We start from the raw sequence: 20330 nt of genomic DNA, 5'->3' as shown, positions 1-20330 counted from the left end.
TAGGGGTCAAGGATTTAGCCCAGTGGTTCCGCCACCTGCTTCGCAAGCACAAGGTCCCGAGTTCAATCCCTGGTACAAAAAAAAAAAAAAAAAATCGAAAATTTTAGCTTTAAGTTAAAAAACTATTAATAGATGAAAAGATCAGTACCAAATGGTAGATAATATTTTGAAAAACCTATATCTGATAAAGAAATTCTGATAGTTAAGGTGCACTGCTAACTTAATTGGCTTGGCAGCTAAGCCGGGGATTAGTAAATCTCACTTCTGTGTGTGTTTGGGTCGATCCTGGTTTTGCAACCTTGAGGTCCATATAGGGTTCCTTGCCTGTTCTTGTGTGTCACTTCCTCTGCTCTGCTTACTATTTGCTGTAAATTAATCATCTTTGTTCCATCAAGCTCTTCTTCCATGATGTTTCTTCCTTGGAGGCAGCGGAACATGACTTGGAACCTTTCAAAGTGTTAGCCAAATTAAACTTCTCCTTTAAATTGCCTATGGCAGGTATTTTGTCCAGCAATATTAGAATTCTAATATTGGACTAACTAATACAGGACTAACTTCCAAAATTTCCACAGAATCCTTAAAATTGAACAATAAGGAAATAAATTATACATTTAAAAATGGACATTTAATATGAACAGACATTTTCAAAAGACATTTGGATGGCAAATAGGCATTGTAATATACACTTAGTATCATTTTTCATAAAGTAATTTCACAGTAAGACAATCATGAGATACCAGTATAAATCTAAGCACTGATGGTACTAATTACTGACAAAGATGTAAAACAACAGGAAATCTCAATAATTGCTGATGGTAAAGTAAAACAATAACAATGGATTTACCACAAGTACCAAATATCATACAAATAATCAGTTAAAATGCTTATGATCACACAGATACTTGTATGTAAATGTTTATAGAAGCAGTTTTCATAACTGCCAAAAACTGATAACAATCCAAATATCCATATAAAGGTGAATGGAAAAACTGTATTGATCTATACTTGTAGTATTATTTAATGATAAAAAGTAAACCATCAATCTATGAGAAATATGGATGAATCAAATTAATACTGCTAAGTTAAAAAAAATTCAGCAAAAGGTGAATTCTGAGTGATTCTAATGATACAACATTCTGGAACAGGCAAAATGATAGAGATACTAAATATATGTGATTCCTAGAGTTTTCAGGGAGCTGTTATTGAGTAGATGAAACAAAGGTGATTTTTCATTAATTTTAAAGAAATTATTGTTTGGGAGGCCATACTTGTGGATGAATTGTGTATTTGTCAAAACCCATCGCACTTTTCTGGAAAGAAGTTAATATATGCAAATTTTAAAATATCAGTGAGAAAGTTGATGGATATGCTAAGACATAGTGCAGAAGATGAAAAAGTAATTTGATTGTATTACAATTGTATGAAACAGTCTCTATGAAAAGTATGGGGGCATACATTCCTAACCTAAAAAGTGTTTAAATGTGTGTAATCTATAAGAATAAGGTAAAAATACCCTCTCTCCATAAGCACTGTACTATAGCTGATGAAATCATCCTAAATAAGGTGTGGTTTAATTATAAATTGCTATAAATTTATAGTGAAATTCAACAAACAAATGTATAGCGAGCAGTAGGAGCCATTTTTCTGAATTTTACATAGGGGAGTTTAGAGTAAGTAAGGGGGAAGGCTTGTATGACCTATGTGGTAATGATTTTGAGTAAGGGACAGCACTGAGAATATGTGTGTAACATAATAAAGATACAGGTGTTTATATATAGAATATATATGTACACATATACATATGTGCATATACATACATATATTAGAATTTACAGAAGTATTTCCTGGCTTTGTCTTATGATAATGGATACAGATAATGGATATTCAAACTTTTGGCTTGCTCTCTTTGCAATAAGTGAAGAAGAATTGTCTTGGACTACATACACAATATATAATATAGTTTTTTATATTAGTAATAAATCTTCCTTTAAAAATTTTAATTTATTAAATTATTTTGTGAAATAACATGACAAGCTTGACTTTAAAAATGAAATAAAGCATACATGTCTGCTTAATAATAAATACCTGACTTCATCAGCACAAACAGTGTTGGTCAGTTGAATTACTATTGTCAGTTAAAATATTATCATTGGCAATTTTACTCATCACATTGCCCAAGTGCATATAAAGTGTGGTACTTATGGGTTTCTGCTGGACTCACTGTGTGTGGCTGGTACAGAAGGTGGAATTAGCACTGCACTCAACCCTCCACTACACAGTGACTCGTTTTCACCTGTCCCATCCATTCTTGAGTATCACACTATCAAATTACAAATATAATAAACTGCATGACTAGCTGTCTGAATCACATGTGGCCTGGAGGCTACAGAATGGACATATCTGGTCTAGAAACAATGACACCTGAAAAATAGTGAGCATGCTTAGTACCCAGTTGTTGGTTTCTGATGCTCTTCTCTAAGGAAAGCAGAGTTTCTTGAAGAAATAATTGAACCCAAGGGTGAGTCATAAAATAAACACGCTGTACATGGAGTTTCTTGTAGGATACAAAAGTGAAAAAGAAAAAGTCTTAAAACATAAAAATTGTTCTGAAATTTAAACCAAACTATATAAAAATGGCCATGAGTCTCCACAAATACAAAAAATAATTGTAAATAAGACAACAGGGAAATTATGAATAAAGTATGGGTATTTGTTCATAATAATATATAAATATTGGTTTCTTAATTTTGAAAAACGTACAGTACCATAATAAAAGAAATTAAAATAGGGGAGACTTGGTGGTTGATACATAGAACTCCACATTTTCACAAAAGAGGAAGAGGAAGGTAGGTATTTATTAATTAAAAATTGCTTCAATGATTTGTAAAATAATATTGTAGTTTAACAAACTATATGAACATTTGCATATAACAAAATTCTAGAACATTCTATTAATTTTTGAAAAGGTAGAATCAGATGCCTAGTATGTAACATAACAACATGCATTGTTTTCATACAACATAGCTTTGTGAATGAACTTTCTATATTTTACCATACATCATTCATTACAGAAGAAAAAAGATATTCTTCACCCACTGCAAGCAATCTCTGTGTCAGACATAAGGAGATAGAAACAACCCCTCAGATCTGCCCAGTACTTATCACCAGCTCTCTTGAAGTTTTAGGAGGCATTAGTTCAATAATCCCTTGCCCATCTGTTATGACTTGCATCTAGATGCCTCCCTAAATTGTCATGTGCTCATAGATGGGGTTTTCATGGGTGGCTGGATTTAGGGTATGTAAATATAGATTAAGGGTGTAGGATAACTATATTAATCCATTGATTGGTTTAGCATAGTTTGGGCTGTGGATAATGGGAAGGCCCACCCTGCATGTGGATGTCATCACTCAGTAGGGTTGTAACACAGATAAGATAAAAGGGGGGGGCAGGTATTTAGCTCAGTGGTTCCTCCACCTGCCTTGCAAGTTCTATCCCCAGTACCAAAACAAAAACCCAAAAGGGAAAGAGAAGCTTACTGCTTGCTGCTTTCTACCTTTCCTGCCATGGACTTATCCACTGCCATGCCCCTCTGCTATGCCACCCTGCCTTCTAGCCAGTTGACTATGGATGGAAAAGTCTAAAAACTGAGAGCTGAGATAAACCTTTCCCCTTTTAACTTGTGAGCATTAGGTATTTTGTATCAGCAATGAGAAAAGTAACTAAGACACTATCACAAGGACAAAACATCTTAAACCCCCAACATAAAGGAGAGTTTCATTCAGCATATAGTTTCCAATGGGCTCATGCCAAAGATAATTGTCTTCAAGCCTGAAATGGCATGGCAGAAAGGCATGGTGGAGGACAGCTTTTCATCCTGTGGTGTTCAGGAATCAGAGAAAGAATGTAGAAACTGGGGACCCACTTCCAAATGGATCTCACTTCCAAAGAGCATACTTAGCTACTTATCAATGGATTAATCCACTGGTGAGTATAATGTTCCTATGATTCAATCATGTTTGAAATACAGGAGATTGTTAGTGATCATTTTAGATCTAATCCATAATATTCTGGACCTGGTTTCCTTAAGATTCATCTTATTATGCAAAATGAATTTAGTAAGTCTCTAAGAATAGCCAAACTCTTAACAGTTCCAATATTGCTCAAAAGTCTCAATCAAAGGTATCCTGAGACTCAAGGCTAACATTTAGATGTGAGCCCCTGTAAAAATAAAAAAGGAAGTTAAATACTTCCAACATGCCATAGCAAAATGTTAACATTTCCATTTATAAAGAGAGGAGCAGGGGAATAGAAAGGAATTGAAGCAAAGCAAGACCAAAACAAAGAAGAGTAAACATTAAATTCTGAATTTCCATATCCAGAACCTGGGTCAGGATATGGAGCAATGTGAACTTAAAGTCTTGAGTGACTCCACGCCTATCACCTTGCCAGTTGTACTCCACATGGCCCCTCTCTTTGGCTGGATCCACTCATTACCTACTGTCTTCCTCAGCAGATATTCTACATTCCCGGATTCTTAACTTCCCAAGGTCTCCACTGAAATTTCAGCTTCACTTTCATAGCTTCATGCACTGGCTTCTCAAAGGAACTCTAACTGGCCTCCCAAGACTAGTCCCAATTATGTTTTCAGTATTTGAATGAAAATCTTTAATATTTTTTTGCAATTTAACATATGAATAGAACCCCATAACAACTGCATTCTTCAAGCTTGTAAAACCAATACAATATGAATGATACCAAGGTCTCCAACAGCTTGACCAGTAGCCAGGCCTACTTTGATCATGAATGCAGGGACCTCTGAGTACCTGGATGACTTAGCACAATGAGCAGAGTTGTCGACAATCAAGTCCTTAGGTGGCTTTTCTTAAGCAAGAGGCTGAGGTTCTGTCTTCTGAAATGAAAGGTTTAAATTTTTACGTGGTTGAGTTTGTGATAGGTGAGGTCTTTGTGATTCCTGATATTCTCTCAAACTATCATTCTTATTGTCCTGATGAAAAGTACTTAGCTTCTTTTTAATTCTTGTCTCTTAGCAATGAAGCTCTCTTTAGCTCCAACTTCAAAGACACTACATTTCTGGCTAAGCTATAAACTATTCAAATAGTGCAACTTGGCTTTTTTGGTCCCCTTCTCATTATAGATCTGGTTAAAAGCAGCTATCAGTATCAATGTCAGTCTAAACATTGGACTGCTTACAAATTTCCTTCTCTAGAATAATTACTCCACTGCTGTCAAATGAATAACTTTTCATCACTAAAGGTAATTTTAGCTGAAAGGCAGCCTATGACAAAAAAAATCAAGTTACAAATACATTATACAAATCTTTTCATCATAAGAAATAACTGAAGCAATATATACAGAGAACACTAGTTACCACCCAAAAGAGCATGTTAAAACATAAACTTAATCTAACCTTTAGAAGAAATTAATTGTTCTTGATGAATCTAATTTTTCCATTAATAGTGTAAAAGAGACTTTATGAGTAATTTATGTAGGCAAACAACTGAAATAAATTTTTATAATTTAAAATAATAGCTTTATGGAAATATGTTTTGATATTTATTGTATAAAGTGTTTCTCAATTTGCCAAATATATATTTAATATGATCCAGAATATCTGACTATTATTACAATTTGTGTACTTAATTTGATGACCTGTTTTTATCAAATCATTGTTCTTAAAACAAGTACATATAAAAATAGAACTGAATAGTCCCAATTATGTTTTCAGTATTTGAATGAAAATCTTTAATACTCTTTTGCAAAGAATATGAGGATTTTTCAAAAACATTTTAAACTATTGAAGTTGACAAAGTGCATAGTAATTATTCTCTACATAGAAAAATAAAACAAGCTAAACAAAACAAAAAATCCCCTCCTAAATACTATTGGCAAGACACAGAACCTTGATTTGGGATTATCATTGCTCTAAATGAAATTCTTCTTTTAATAATGTATCCATATTTAGTAATAAATTAAAGATTAAAATTATCTTTTTATACAAATATATGGGTTAATGGCATAAGCCTATTATATATGGTAAGTACACAATATATTTTTCTACATGTTAAGAATGAATAGAATAAAAAATTCCCAGTTCTTTAAAAGGATTTCACTTGCTAAATTTTGTAATGATGGCCCAGCGCCCAGGAGGAGGCTCCCCTGCCGCCATTCCATGCTCCTAGGGCAGAGAAGGTGAGTCAATCCCAGCACCCAGGAGGAGGCTCCAACACCGCCGTTCCACACTCTTAGGGCAGAGAAAGTGAGTCACGTGGGTGCCAGAAGCATCCCCCCCACACTGTGGAAATGAGAAGACACATAAATAAGCCTAAAAAACAGACTTCCAGATCACCTACAGCAACCTCAAAGGGAAATGAGATGGAACAATCTGATACTCAATCACCTGGACTCTCTGAACTGGCAACAAAAGAGGATCTGGGAAAAATGAAATCAGAAATAATTCCTCACATAACCGCAAAGATTGTGCCCATAGTGCAAGACATGTTTAATAACTATAGAGAGGACACAGATAAAAAAATAGAGGATCTGAGGAACATGATGGAATTCCAATATAGGAAACAAATGGAATCCATAAAACAGATGCAAACAGATTTCCAGGAGATTAAAAATGCCATCGAAAGTCTACACAACAGAATGAACCAATATGGGGACAGAATTTCAGATATAGAAGATAAGATTGCAATTAGTGACCAGGAAAGGAAAAATTGCTTTAAAATTGTAAGGGACAATGAGAAATCAATTCAGCAGCTGCTAGATGATGCAAAGAAGAATAACATAAGACTGATTGGGGTCAAAGAAGCAACAGGAGAGAGTGCAGACGACATAAAAAAAATTGTTCACAGAAGTGATGGCAGAAAACTTCCCAAGGAGGGGAAAAGAACTTGACATACAGATAAGTGAGGCATTATAGGACTCCAACTAGCCTTGATCAAAGAAAACCTACACATAGGCAAATAATAGTCAGGATTCCAGAATCTCAACAGAAAAAGAAAAATCTACAACCAGTGAGAGAAAAGAAACAAATCACATACAAAGGAAAGCCCATCAGAATCACAGCAGACTTCTCAATGCAAACCCTCAAGGCAAGAAGAGCTTGGAGTGATGTATTTCAAGCCCTAAAGGAAAACAGCCTCCATCCCAGATTGATGTACCCTGCAAAACTATCTTTCAAAATTGATGGAGAAATAAGATACTTTCATGATAAAGAATACCTCAGGAACTTCATGAATACCAAACCGGCACTCCAAAAACTTTTAGACAATACCCTAGGAAAAGACAGTGAGGATCACAACCCCAGGAAACCCAGCAGAATGAATCCATTGGGCGTGACAAATTAAACCCAAACGGGGAGAATCCAACAAAAAGAAAAAGTCATGACAAGGTTTTTAAAACTTTTAACTTCATCTCCTTAATGAGTATATAATTCAATCTTGCTATTGTTCATGATTAGTATTTTTATGATTCTAGTGTTGCCCAACTTTATTTGTGTTGTACTTGCTATGTATCATCTTCTTGTGTCTACTTTTTAATTGGGTTGTCTATTAATGAGCTGTAAGAGTTCTTAATATATTCTGGTTATAGGGTATATGCATTGTAAATATGGTCTGTTTAAGGACTACTTTTCATTTTAATGATGTCATTTAAAGTTCTACATTTTGATGGAATCTCATTTATCAATTTTTTCTTTTATACATCATATTTTTTGTATCCTAGGAAGTTCTTGCCTACCCTAAATTCATAAACGTTTTCCCTTATAATTTCTTCTTAAAGTTTATACTTTTAGGCTTTCATATTTAGGTTCATAGATCCTTTCAAGTTATTTTTATATATGGAAATAAAGTGTTGAGGTTAATTTTTTATATATGGATACCAGGTGTTCTAGTGCCATTGGCTGAAAACACTGTCTTTTCCTCGGCTCTGGAATTGAGTTTATATTCTATAAAATGTTAATGTTAAATAATCTTTCAAAACTCAGTGTCAAAACTCAGTGGACCATATATGTGAGGTTCTATTTCTATATTCTCCATTTTTTTCCAATGATCTATATGTCTTTCCTTACAGCAACACTGCCTCGATTACTGTAGCTTTAGAGGAAGTCTTAAAATTAGATACTAAACGTCTTCCAGCACTGTTTTTTTTTTTTTCCTCTTTACTTTTCTAGGTCCTTTGTACTCCTACATAACTTTCAAATTTCAATATCCAATTCTTCATTTATAGCAAGTATACATAGAGCTGAATTTTTATATACACCTTGTGTTTTCTAATCCTGCTAAATTCAAATACAAGTTCTAGGGGCTCCTAGAGATTTCTTAGTATTTTCTCTGTAGATGATCATTTCATCTACATATAAAGATTTTGCTTTTGCCTTTCCAATCCTATCCTAATTGTGTCATTTTATTGCCAGACTATTTTAGTTTTGGCCTAGGTTTCAAAGTTTATTGGATAGATGAAGAGTAAGTATATCTGCCCTTGTTCCCCACCTTAAGGAGAAAGCATTGTATCTCCTCCATTCATATAAGGCGTTTTCGCTGGAAGCATGGAGTACATGTCTTTAATCTGTTGAGAAGGTTCTGTTCTACTTCTAGTCTCCTGATAGCTTTTACCATGAAAAGCTGTGGAATTTAGTTCAATACTTTTTCTCCAAGTAGTGACAGGATCATATGACTTTTTCCTTTCCTCTGTTAAAATGATGACTTTTGGGGGTGGATCTTCCAATGCTGAACCAACACTGCCATCCATATAATAAAACCACTTTCTACATACTGCCAGATCTGACTTCTAATAGTTTGTTTCATAAAACAAATTTCTATCTATGTTCATACTTTTCTATTATCTTTATCCAGTTTTAGTATTAGCACAATGTTGATTTCCTAAAATGAAGGGAGAAGTGTTCCTTCTTTTTTCTGCTTTAAATATTTGATATAATTTATCAGTTAAAATGTATATGAGCGTGTTGTTGTCATATGGGTACATTTTCAAGCTAGGAATATACTTTCTTTAATAGGTGCTATTCAAATTTTATATTTCCTCCAGAGTTAGTTTCATTAATTTGTCTTCCAAGGTACTTCTTAGAAGTTGTCAAATTTATTTCAAAACAGAATTTTGAAATATGCTTTCTGTATCCTTTCAAATTCTGTAAAATATGTGGTAATGTCTCCTAGGTCTTGATATTTTAATTTTAAAAATGTATAATTGATATTTTGTAATAGGAAGTAAAGCTCTAAAGGAGCAGGGGAAGTGGGAGGTGTAGGGGAAAGGAAAGAAGGGAAAAGAAAATATATGAGAAAAGAAAAAAAAATGGAAACATCTTTGCAAATAGGGAAGGGTGGAGGGCATGAAGGGAGGGCAGGGGAAGGGCAAAAAAATAAGAACCAAGATACTCAGGTAATGGTACAAGATCCCAATGATGAATGTAACTGTATTTTATACCTAAAATTTACCAATAAACTTAAGGGGGGGGGAAATTTAGTAATAATGAAGCAATTTTCTGAGTCAAAATGGTGTTATAATGCCTTCAAGAAGAATTTTAGGTGTCATAGTTTTTTTTCTTTCTCAGACAGTGGCTAAATGAATACAGAGGAGAGGTAAAATTTATGTTTTTAAAAATAAAGAAATGGAGGCATTTACTGAGAATTTATGGAAATAAATCCGACCCATTGTTACGTTTCTGCTCCAAAACTAGGCATTAATTTCATCTTAACCTGAACTTGAGTTAAGCATTAGAATGCTGGAAACTTGTTTCTTTTTCATTAACTTACTTGTCTTCAATTTGATATAATTTATACTTCTCTGCCACTAATCTTCAGACTTCTCAAGGAATTAGAAAGGACCAGGTTTAGAAATACCTTATCTCCCAATGTTTTTCAACAAAGGAAATTTTGACTAATGCGGTACCTGAAAAATGTAGCAGAGATGTTTCCAGAAAAAGCAAAATTGTTCCAAGTGTCATGATTGTCATTGCCAATTATGAAAGTGTTGTCATATTATCAGTACCTTGCCTAGACTGCTTGGTAGGAAAACAAATTAAATAGTGCATAGCATGGAAGAAACATTGAAAGGAAAGAACTAATATAGCTTTGAGTATTGAAATATAGAGTAATGAAAGACGCACTGTTTCTCTCCTCTAGAAATTCCCACAAAAAGAGAAAATAACTTGCTGATTTTAATGCATTTGTAATCAGGATATAGTTCAAAATGAAGTATGCTCTTAAAATGACACTGACAACTAGTGAAAACAATATCTAATTCTAGAAAGATCTTTAGAGAATGGATAGAGAATGAAAATATTTCCAGTTTAATCAGAAGTATGTACTATAAACAAATATTGTTCTTTCTGGGTGATGTTAAGCAGCCATTGAATGTATATCTCAGAAAATTTTGTAGATATATTAAAATTAAATTTAAGGGGTACTTATTCAGAGTACTTTCAGAAATCACACTGATGTCTTTGATCATGCAACCTTTTCATTCATTGGTCTGCTTTGTTCTGGTATTCTTTACTACTAAAACCTATCCCTTCTTTTATATGCATTGATCTTATATTTCTTTTCCTTTCTTTTTCTTTCTGATGTATGGTCTCATCATATTACCCTATCTGGTTTTGACCTCCTTAGCTTCCCATGTTGCTGTGACTATAGGCACCTTGGGTGATATTGTGTTTACAATATAATATCAATTAATTGGTTTGATATGTGAACTTCTAAGTACTTGTGCATTCTTTTTTTTTTGTATTAAATTCTTATATTGGCACATTGTAGGTATACAACACAATTACATTTCTCATTGGGAATTGTACCTTTATATAATGCATCTTGGTTCTTATTTTTTCCCCATTCCTAGCCCTCCCTTCACGCCCTCCACCCTTCCCTATTTACAAAGACTTTCTTTCCATTTTTTTCATTTCTCATCATGTTTTCCTTTCCCTTCTTTCCTTTCCCCTACCCCTACCCCTTTGGACCTTTTCTTCCTATTTTACATTATCGATTATTCATTCTAATCATTGGTACATTTTAGGTATACAATATAATGGCATTCATCATTGGAAATTTGCACCTTTACATAGTCTCTCTTGGTTCTTATTTTTCATCCTTGCCCAGCCCTCCCTTCAACCCCTCCAGTCCTCCCTATTTACAAAGATTTTGTTCCTATTTTTCCATTTTCTCATATTAATCCCATTCCCTTCTATCCTTTCCCCTAGCCCTCCCACTTCCTTCCCCTTTGCCTCTTTTCTTCCTATTTCACATTACCTATTATACATTTAGTCCTTATTTACACTTTCAATTTAAAGAATCATACCACAGTGATATATGTGCACCCATGTTCATAGCAGCGCAGTTTGTAATAGCTAAAACTTGGAAACAGCCCAAATGCCCATCAACTGGGTACTTGTGCATTCTTTATAGTCCTAAAAGGTAATACTTGTATTAATATTTTAGTTAAATTCACCTAGCAGAATTTACATGGTTTATCTGTCTTGTGTCTCATATGTTTTTAAACTCTCTTCTCTATTGCATCTTATATAGGGAGGATGATGTCAACTGTTTTATGATGTTTATTGTTAAATTAAATTTGAAAGAATTTTCTTAAATTTAATTAGCTTAGATGTGAATGTAGGGAACATGGTGGATAAAATGACAATTTCACATTTTTAACATGAAGAAACATTTTTCCCCCACTTCCCAACTTTTTCCAGGAGCCGTATCTAGAAGAAATATTGGAATTGAGCATTGTTTTCTTTTTATTTCATCCCATACACATTGTAGAGGCAATATGTAGTGATTACTTTGCTTTTGGTTATTAAAATTTTTATTTTTATTTTTACTTCTATTAGTACATGTTTGTGGTACCTAATGATTACATTCACTGTAAGGGATTGGTACATGTACATAAAACATTGCCACTACATTGATGTATGTTTCCTAAATTTCATGCAAATCAGGTTGCCTAATTACTGGCATGTATTTTGGTGGCATTTGAATATTAATGCGGAAGAAAATTATTTTCGTTGCTCCCCAAATTGATAATCTATATTTTCCTAGCATATAAGTTTCATAGAGTTTCCTGTAAAGAGTAATTACAGGTAGTACATGGGAGAAACAATAAAGGAAATGAGTTGATCTCATAAATAAACACAATTCCTAGCAACCTGTGATAGATAGAGTAAAGGAAGAAGTCACAAATTATCAAAACAATGCAGTTGGAAATAGGCTTGGGGTAAACAAACACACAAAAAAATATGTCAGCCATGTTAAAAAGTGTAAATTTGAACAGATGTCACTTCTAAAGCAGCAGCAGGCAGATTAAACAAAACTGGTTTGGATAAAATCCAAGGGAGAAGAAGTAAATATGAAGGCTGTATGAGCAGTGTCCAGCAGCTCTTTCATAGAAATCCTATCTCAGCTTGGTAGAAAGAAGGAAATACCTATTTGTTAAATAGGAAAAAATATATACTGATTAAATGAACTAAAGGAGGTAGGGTTTTAGAAAGACACAAAAAGATGAGCCAGAGTCTGCAATCAATTATCTGCAACAAAGGGAAAGATGTAGGTGAGATGCCTATTTATCAAGTTTTACCATATATCAGAACATAGATAATACAAATAGATGTGCTACTATCATGCCATTAGCCAGACAATGTTATGGAGAAGTCAAAAGAAAACCATAGAGTTTAGATTAGTTTGATAATCATTTTATATTGTTTTGTCCAGTCTGCTTATTGTTCTTTAGACACCTGAGAAACAAAGTGACTGTGTACAAATATGTTAGCACTAATCTCAATTATAAATTGCAGTATGATTTAAAGTTCCAAGTAAATTATATTTCAAAACTTACCTTTTGTATTCTCCATTTCCAAACTATGTTGAGGGCTGATTAGACCCTCCGCTACATTTTTGGGGAATGATGAGGAATGTAAAGAAAGAGACAGAGACAATTTTCAAGATATAAAGGGGGAACTGGGAGGAGGCCTGCCTCTAGCAGATAGATTTGAATAAAACTCCGTGGTTAGCCTGCTTTTATTAGATAGTGATGCACAGCGGGAGTGATAGTGTGTGTTTCATGGAACAGCAAGTATAGAGAATGGGTAGATAAGTATTAAATTAATGAAGAATCAGATTTTCTCTACACAGGATGGGCCTGCTTATCATTCCCTGAGGTGAAACTGTTCCCTGATATCTGCTCATAGGTTCTTTATTTTTTATACCGGGAATTGAATTCAGGACCTTGTGCTTTCCAGGCAGGTCTGGCACCACTGAGCTACATCCCTGACCTTTGTTCATAGGGTCTTTAAAGTTAATACTGGGCACAGAGAAAGGAAAATACTGGTGATTAGGTGGATGTAGACTGGTAGATGATCCTAAGTGCCCTAATTGAATTTGTTCTTGAACTAAAGAATGTAAGTGCTTATCTTCTCTTTATTTAGGGTCCCTTGATCCACCCAGATTGGAATATCTGTTTTCTCTTGAAGTGGCAAAGCTTCCCTGGGGGGAGGAGCATCAATGACCCCTATTAAAAACCTCAATGATGTCCTGCACAATCTAATCTAGGAGCAACTGACAGTGGCTCGGGATTAGCTTGCAAATTTTTTTCTAAACCAAAATGATTGATATTCCATCTTTTTTCTAACTTGTTTTGCCACATTAATAGATTCATTAGTCAGTATAATTCTCCATTTCTTTAAGAGATCTCTTCCCCATAATTTACCAGTATGAGAGTAGCATAAGGTTGAAAGGTCCTAGCTTGATTTTCCAGGCCTGAGTAAGGTCAAGAAGTTGTACTTTGCAATACTTGTTGAGGTGAGCCAAGCCCCACTAATGAGGTGACAACAGGCTTAATGGGCCAGAGGGGAGGCCATTGTTCACTGTCCATAACAGACATATTAGCTCCTGTACCTAGCAATCTTTCAAAATATTTCCCCTTTATTTTCATTCTACACATAGGTTTTCCCTCATCTAATTCTTGGGTAAAATAAATTTCTTTACTTGCGGTACTACCAAAGCCCCCCTCCTTTCTTTGCTTCTTCCTATATAATATTGAGGGGTTATACCAGTATTTCCCTCTGCAGGAGGCAGAACTGTGGCTCCTGATTTAGCCAGAGTGGTACACTGCTTATGAATGTGCCCTAGTTTTCCACAATTAAAACATTAGATATTATTATTTTTGTCCCCTTTGTAAGACTTAACATGGCCTGAGCAAGCATAGAGCTCTTATAAGACTCTGTTTCTGTATCTTGGCAAGCTCTAATATAATTTCCAAATACTTTTGTAGCCCCCATGGCCCAAAGGGCTTGTTTATAATTCTTATTTGCATTTTCAAAGGCCAGTTGCAATACTATTATTTCAGCTGCCTGTGCATGAGAAATCTGTCTACTAAGTGCCTCTTGCAGTCTAGCAAGAAACTGAGTATAAGGCTCTTGGGAGCCCTGTAAAATATGTAGAAAGGACTGAACTGGAGTGCCTTCCTCAGGGAAGGTAGGCCATTCCCATTTCATCAACAAACTTATCTGGTCATATGCCTCATTAGGGTAAGCCATTTGGTGTGCCAAGTCCGAAAAAGGTCCTGGTCCCAATAACATATCCTCAGTGATACCTGGCCTTCTGGTTGCTCTATTTTTGCCTTCCTGTTCTGCTGCAAATTTTTATTACTGTACATTAAAATGAAGATGATTGCTTGGTGATAAGCAGGAATGGGCAAGATGTTTAATGTCCTGTGGGGTCATACACAGAGATCCCAAAATGGAGTCCAAGAGACCCAGAGTCAAAGCCCCTTGTGTCCCATTATTCGTTACACTGTTTTAATTCCTTCAGTGCCTTATACCATATTTCCTGATGTTCATGTATCATCTGTTGAAGATCATCAGGATCTGGTCTCACTGTGATAGGAAAGCAACAAAGCCCAATCAGATCCCCTGTCATAGTAGCTTGCTGAATGAGCTCTTGATATTTAGACAAGCAAAGGTGCCCTCTGCTACTCTCCAGAACTTTAGGAGGTGTGGGCTATGAGAGGGATTCTTTATCTTCTATATGATCTTTTCCCTTTCTTTCACTGAGAGGAACAGTGTCAGTAGTGGTAGCTATAGCCATGCATAAAGCTTCCAGTACCAACTTTATCAGACTCCACACTGAAAAGTTTTCTGGGACAATTTGTTCACCCCTTGCACGGGCACTCCTTACAATTTTTCCCACTCTATTCCAGTTCTCTGTATCCAAAGTTCTCACCTGTGGGAACCAGGGGTTATACTTGATAATATTCTGCAGCATTTTTGAAAGAGAATGAGCACTAACCTAACATATACAACAGCTGTACATACCTCTGCTCCTCCGCTGACAAATTCTGCCCCATTGTCCCGGTTAAGAAAAGCTTTTCTATGGCACAGTGACTTACTTTCACCTTTTTAAACCACCAGCTTCTGGATTTGACCTATGGAGTTCCCCAATGTTTATTTCTGTCCCTTTCCCACTCTGGTGGGTCTTCCTCTCCAGGTTTCAGAGTCCCTGTTCTGGGGTTCCAGTTACTAAGGGATGATCAGACCCTCAGCTAAATTTTGGGGACAATGATGAGGAAGAAAAAAAAACAGACAATTTTCAAGACATAAAGAGGGAACTGGGAGGAAACCTGCTTGTAGTTGACAGACTTTCAACTCCACAGTTCTCCCACTTTTACTAGCCAGTGAGAAGTGCAGAGAAAGAGGTAGCATGTGTTTCATGGAACAGTAACTATAGAGAATGGGTGGATAAGGATTAAGTTACTGAGGAACTAGATTTTCTCTACATCCACACGTCTGTATACTGACTGACACAATGCTGTCTTGTCTCAGGAGTGCTGAGTTATAAGCATCCCACCCATATCCAGGGGCCATAGGATCTTCCACATACCTCCCTGTTCCCAAGGTAAGATAACACCAAGACTGTAACATCTGAATTCCATAGCCTAGTCCCCAACAAATCTACAGAAGTACACTAAACCTGTTACATTCTCTTATGTCTAGGTTTCTTATGTAAGGTAAATGGCCCATTTGTGGCTATCTTTTCTAAGGTACAATATATGTACAATATTCCTAACACATGAGTTGTGATAAAGTTATTTTAACAAAAGTTAAACTGTAAGTAAACTATAAAGTGTCCCACAATATTATGACTGATTTTTCTATGTAAAAACATAAGGGATATGAAGACTTTTTGGGGGGGGGACAGAGTCTCTCTATGTAATGCAGTACAGGCTAGTCTTGTATGCACTATGCAGCCCAGGTTGTCATTGAACTAATGGTGATTTTCCTGCCTCAGCATCTCTAGTGGTGGGATTACAGGCATTCACCACTACACCCAGCATGAGAACATTTTAAAGGCCTAACATTTAAACATATATGTTAATATCAAGTAATTGATTACCTTTTACTTATTTTTTTAAAAATTATAATATTATAAATTATAATATATTATAAATTATATTATTTTATATATATTATAAATTATAATATATTATAAATTATATTATTTTATATATATTATAAATTATAATATTATATATTATAAAATATTATAAATTGTAATATAAAATTATAATAATATAAATTATAATATAAAATTATAATATTATAATATTCTGAGGATTTGACAATTTTAATATTTTAATTGTTAAGATTTAAGCAGTAATATCACAATTTAATAATTGTCATGAAATTCTGTCTTAATATATGAAAATATCTTTATTAACAGGCAATAATTGTATATTATCAGTCATAATACGTCAACATGTGTTTATAATACGTACTGATAAAATAAGGATGATTAACATTTTTATCCCTTTATCATTACTTTGTGCTTGGAGCCATTGAGCTCTTCTCTTGTAGTTATTCATAAAATATATACTGTTTTATTATACAATATAGTCACCTACTGTGTTGTAGAACACTAGAACTTATTCATCCTATGTTGATATAATTATTATCCAACTCTCCTCTAGTCCTGCTCCCCCTACTCCTCCCAGCATCTAGTAATTATTATGTTACTTCATGCGACCTTGATGCTTGTTTTAGTTCCACATATGAAAGAGAACAAACAATATTTGCTTTTCTGTTACTCATATTTCACATAGCACAACAAGTAGTTTCCTTCATTTTTCCCACAAATGATATCATTTTTAATAGCTGAATAACATTCCATTGTACATATATATATATATCCCACATTTTTATTCTGTTTATCCATTGGGGAGCATCTAGGTTGATTTCATATAGTGTCCAATTTGAAGAGTGGACTTAAAAATGTGGATATGAAGTTATGTCTTTGTTATCATATTTGATGTGCTGATGGATTTGTTTCTTAGTATATTGTTAAGAGATTCTATATCCGTGTTAATTAGAGATGTTAGAACACATCTTTCCTTTTCTAGTATGTTGTCTAATTTTTTTATCAGGGCAATTTTGTGTTTATGAACTAAGTTTGCAATAATTCCTAACCTCTAAATTTTATTTTGGAATAGGTTGCAAAGAATTAGAATTTTTCTTCCAGAAAGTTTAGGAAGAATTCATCATTGAAGCTATTTGTTCCTGGACTTTTCCATTGGGAGAGAATTTTTTATTACTGATTCAATTTCCTTTTACATTATTTCACTCCTTAGGCTTTCTGTAAATTTATGACTCAATGATGGTAGTTATATATATTGAGAAATTTATCTATTTCTTCTTTGTTTTTCAATTTGTTTGCATGTAGTTGTTCGTTATAGCCTTTAGTGATACTTTTCACTACTGTGATATCAGTTTCAAGGTCACATTTCCACCTCTAATTTTATTTCTCTTCTGCTTTTATCTTAGTGTTGCAAAAGAATTGTCAATTTTGTTTAAATTTTCCAAAAAGCAGCTCTTTGTTTTGTTTATCTTAATTTATTTTCTGTGTCTGTTCTATTTATTTCTGCTTTGTTCTTTATTTCTTTTCTTCAAAGTTTGGGCTTGGATTTCTCTTGTACTTCCTAGTAATTTGAAATTAATCATCAGGTTGCTTTTTTAATTATTGCATATTATATAAACATCTAATGCTGTAACTATCCTCAATACTGTATTTGTTGTATCACATAAGTTTTGGTATGATATGTTTCCATTATGATACGTTTTAATAAAATTTTTTTATTTCCCTTTAATTTCTTCAGTGAACAAAGGTTTTCTAATTCACATATATTTGTTACAAGAATGTGTTTGTTTCATTCTATGTATATTCCACTTTGGTGAGAATAGATGCATAACATGATTATAACTGTTTTGAATTTCTTGAGACTTGGATTGAAGCCTTATATAGGGTCTACTCTCAAGAATGTTCCATGTGCTTAGAAGAAGAATGTGTATTCTGCATCCATTTGATGAAATGTCCTGTAAATATCCATTAAGTCCATTAGATTTATAGTATTAACTCTATTCTTTATTTGTTGATATTTTCTCTAGATAATCTCTTCATTGATGAAAGTGGGGGTAGTGAAGACCCACTATTATTGTGTTGGTTCTTTTATCTCCTTTTAGATTTAATTATGTTTATTTTATGAAATTGGGTATTTATACATTAAGTTCACATAAAAATCATTATGTCTTTCTGTTGAATTGATCACTTGATCATCAAATAGTCACTTTCTTTGTACCTTTTTCAGTTTATATATTTTGGTCTATTTTTTCTTATTTAAGAATAGCTTACTACTGCTTACTTTTGATTTCTGATTTCACAGACTATATTAATCTGTCCTTTTCCTTTTGTCTCTCTGTGTCATTTATATGTGAAATGAACTTCTCATAGGCAGTGTGTGTTTGGGCCTTATTATTGAATTCATTATCCAGTACATATATTTTGCTTAAGGAATTTAGTATTTTTAAGGTCTGGGATGTTATTGATAAGTAAGTACTTATACCTATAATTTAAAATGTTTTATTTGTTTTTAATTTCCTTCTCTCTGTTTCTTCCTACGTTGTTCATCCTTGTGGATTGATGGCTTTGTTGTATTAATAAGGTTTGATTCTTTTCTATTTCTCTTTTTTGCATTGGCTTTTCCTGTACATTCTATATTTTATGATTGTACTTATCTTTGATTTCCATCTGGTGGTAGGACTTGCTTAAGCATCTTTTGTAAAATTGCTTTAGTAGTAATGAATTTCTTCAGTTTTCACATGCCTTGAAGTCATTTCTCCTTAATTAATGAAAGATAACTTTGATAGTGTGGCATTATTAATTGACAAGTTTATTGTATTTCAGAACTTGGAATATGCCATTCCACCATCCCTTGTCAGTCTGGAAGCTTTCTGCTGTGAGATATGCTATTCATCTAATAGGTATTCTCACATAAAGAATTTAGTGTATTCCTTTTACTGATTTTAAAATTTTATCTTTTTCTCATTCTTTTGACAGTTTGATTATGATATGCTATGGTAAGAAATTTTTTTCTATTCATGCTAATATTGGAGTCCCATGAGCCTTCTGAACCTTGATGTCCATATCTTTCTAAAGATTTGGGAAGTTTTCAGCTATTATTTTATTAAATATTTTATATACCCATTGTTCCTTTTCTTCCCCTCTAGGTATTCCAAAAATACCTGGCATTCCAAAGGTCTTAATTCTCTTTTTTTTGTCAGATAGGTTATCTCAAAATACTCATCTTCTTCATCGCTTCTCAGCCTTTTGGCTAAGATCAAGTGTAGTATTAAACACTCATCTTCAAATTTCATATTTCTTTTTTAGCCTGTGCTACTCTGTTGTTTAGGCTTTCAATTTTATTTTTATATGGCTTCTTGAGCTTTACATCTTTAATAACTTCTATTTGGTTATTTTCCAAGATGTTTATATTTTCAGTACACCTCTCATTAATATCATTTACGTTAAGTTTGATCAACTATAAATCTGTGCTCTCTTGACTCACATTGATCTTCCTTTATCATTATTTTCAATTATTTATCAATACATTATCAATATTTTATTTGTGATGTATCACAAGAGATTTACTTTGTTCTATTTATGGCATGGTGTTACCTTGGTTTTTTTTTTCACATTTCTCCTACACTAGATTGCAATTTGGACAACTAGTAAATTAGTTATCTCTATCACTTTTATAAGGTGGCTTTTGTAGTGAAGTGTTTTCTCCTGACAATGTGTCTTGGATCCAGAAAGATGTTAGCTTTGTTTCCAGCAAAAGACTGTAGTATAATATCCCTGCAGTACTTTTTTGGGGAGCTTGATTTGAGGTGGAATTGGAGAGATCTACTATCTCTGAGGGTCATGCAGAAATGGGGACACTCTAGTGGGCAAGGAAGCTTTGGTGTACACTG

At 33.9% G+C, this 20330-nt stretch overlaps 1 pseudogene; it reads left to right on the top strand.

Moving 5' to 3' along the window:
- The first annotated feature begins 19670 nt into the window (after positions 1–19670).
- Positions 19671–19761, top strand: LOC147821583 (U2 spliceosomal RNA; annotated as a pseudogene).
- The last annotated feature ends 569 nt before the right edge of the window (positions 19762–20330 follow it).

This window comes from Heterocephalus glaber, unplaced genomic scaffold, assembly GCF_053883595.1.
Source record: "Heterocephalus glaber isolate CG9 unplaced genomic scaffold, H.glaber_assembly_v1.0 deba00001729, whole genome shotgun sequence".
NCBI lineage: Eukaryota > Metazoa > Chordata > Mammalia > Rodentia > Bathyergidae > Heterocephalus > Heterocephalus glaber.
This window is presented reverse-complemented; position numbering and strand designations above follow the sequence as displayed.